This window comes from Alligator sinensis, unplaced genomic scaffold, assembly GCF_000455745.1.
Source record: "Alligator sinensis unplaced genomic scaffold, ASM45574v1 scaffold28_1, whole genome shotgun sequence".
Taxonomy (NCBI): domain Eukaryota; kingdom Metazoa; phylum Chordata; order Crocodylia; family Alligatoridae; genus Alligator; species Alligator sinensis.
Window position 1 is genome coordinate 2,117,120 of NW_005842133.1, and position 2,728 is coordinate 2,119,847.

The window sequence follows — 2,728 nt, forward strand, 5'->3', positions numbered from 1 at the left end:
AAAGAGGATAGCAAGAGAAATTCCTTCTCCCTTTTCTCCACTTCCAAAGTAATAAGAAGTCTGTTCTCCATACTCTTCCTTTGTGTGTATTTCATGGGGTTATTCTGCTTTAATACAATAGTAACCTACGTGATCCTTGTACAGAGAAAAAGAAGACAAGAAGCCATGCAGGCCATTTAATGTGAAGTGGTTTGATGATATGAGTAGCTGCGCACTTCATTCTTGCTTAAAAGGCGTACATACCACAGTTGTGCTCGAGGCCTGACCATTGTGGATCCCATTTGGAGAAAGCAAGGTCCCATGTCTGAACTGTCTAGCCGGTTCTTGCAATGGGCTGAACCAAGTTCCTGATATTTGTTTTGAGAAACCATTCAGTCCCACAACTTTGCTGTGGAGATGGGAGGGGTTCAAATGCTGATGTTCATAAGGACACCAGACAATATATATAGAGACTGTGTGCTTTACTGCAGGCATTATCAACAGCCAAGTATTAATACACCCAAGTGCACCATTCTGTAATTCAGATAAGGTGAGGCTGTTCACCTTCAGAACAGCCGGGAGCTGTATGTGGCACTAGTCACTGACTGCAAACTTCATGAACCCCGTGTCTTGGGGGTCACATGCTGTGAGCCCCCCACCCCATGCTACCACCATGTAAGCCCTCTCCGTATTTCCACCACACTGCCAGCTGGACAGCACTGCGATAAGATATCTGAAACCTGCCACATACAGCAGAATACCTCAAACCTCTGCCCTACTAGTGCTCAAAATTTGGCAAACCCAACAAAAATCAATCCTGTCCTCAGAACTTCTATGCCAAGTTTTAGCCTGTAGCAAATTTAGATGATTATGATATAACCACTTGAAAACAGTCTTCATAATGGAAATCCTGACAGAGCCTTAACTGTGGCAGTGTGACTGGTGCAGCTATAATTAACTCTCGCTTCAGACTACACCCATTAATATTTTAAGGATTTTTAATTAAAATAATTATATTAGTTTATGAAAAATACTCTTGCCCTCAAGTCGTTTAATGCAGAAAATATTTTAAACCCGGTCTCCTGCCTTTGTTCTTCTGGACTTCTAATTTCCACTTCGACGCCTAGTTTCTCTCCTTTTATTCCTTTTGACAGCCTAGTTCTGATGTTCCTCAGCTCTCTTCAGTCTTGTAAATTGTGTTCTCTAACTCTGTTTGTTGTGTCTTATGTAAGCTTTTTGGGGCAAGAAACATATCTGTTCTCTAAAGTACCGTGTAATTTATCCAGAAGCTCGAGCTGGTACAAAATACAATCTTGTTTGTTCAGCTGTTTATTTCACCAGCAGCACATGACAGCCACACTCTAAGACCTGCTGTTTGCTGGTCTCTGGGTGGAGTTTAATGGGTTTGTTTTTTGTGATTTTTTTTTTTTTTTACTGGTTAACCCTAAGACTATGCCTACATGAAAAGTTAGGCTTGATTTTAAAGTCACTCTGAAGTCTATGATTACAGACCATCATGCTGTAAACTATCATTTCAGCCTCTGGTGCCCATTCAGCCTGATCCTGGAAGGACTGCTAAGCTTTTGGGTATGGGGTCAAACCTACCTCACGTTGCTTCCGGCATAGAAAGTCCACGTGCAGCAATCCCACAACTCTCTGATCCTGCCTTCTTGCCTCTGCACCTTACTTCCTCTCTTTATTGATCATACAGGGAGACAAACACCAAAGGAGGAAGAATTATTCTTCAGCCTCAAATGTTTTCACATTGCAAATAAGCAGCACAATGAGCCAGCTTATTGCAGGCTTCAAAATATGATATAGCTGAGGAACAGTGACTTGGACTGGTTGACCCTACGTATCAATATAGACATATCTTATACAGCTTAGAATGTGAGACTCACAAATCAGCATCAGTGCAGCACTTGAGGTCCATTCTCCTTGATATAAAAGAGTGGGCTGCTACTGGATGGGCAGTCTTTAAGAGGAATTCACCTCTTTGATATTCACTTCTTGTCTAGCCCCTTGGGGTGAACACTCTATGGCCCATCACTTTATATATACTTTCAAGGAGGAAAGCATGCGCAACCAGGTCTATTAGAGGGGCATTGTTTGGGTCTGATATATCTGCATGGGTATTTTTTTACTTTCAGTTATGACCACGTGGCCTAATGGATAAGGTGTCTGACTTCGGATCAGAAGATTGAGGGTTCGAGTCCCTTCGTGGTTAGATTGTTTCCCTTTTATGCGGTGCTGGGCAGGCTGCAGTTGGAGTACTGTATCCAGTTTTGGGTGCTGCACTTCAAGAGAGATGTGGCTAACCTTGAGAGGGTCCAGAGGAGGGCCACTTACTTGGTCAGGGGGCAGCAGGCCAGGCCCTTTGAAGATAGACTAAAGGGCCTAAACCTATTCAGCTTCCACAAAAGAAGACTAAGAGGGGATCTGGTGGTCTATAAACTCATCGGGGGGACCAGCTGAAAATAGGTGAGGCTATGATCCCCTGGGCACCACCTGGGATAACAAGGAATAATGGCCACAGATAGATGGAGAGCAGGTTCAGGCTTGATATGAGGAGGCATTGCTTTATGGTTAGGGCTGCCAGGCTCTGGAATGGGCTCCCAAGGGAGGTGGTGCTCTCCCCTACCTTTGGGTCTTCAAGAGGAGGTTGGATAGATATCTGGCTGGGATATTATGATCCCAGCACTCATTCCTGGGCAGGGGGTTGGACTTGATGATCTGTTCAGGTCCCTTC

General features: G+C 44.1%; 1 non-coding gene across 1 annotated transcript; it reads left to right on the forward strand.

Annotated features, from left to right (window-relative positions):
* The first annotated feature begins 2,133 nt into the window (after window positions 1-2,133).
* On the forward strand, window positions 2,134-2,206 carry TRNAR-UCG. Its single transcript has one exon. It is a non-coding gene; the product is annotated as a tRNA-Arg (tRNA).
* Window positions 2,207-2,728: the final 522 nt, after the last annotated feature.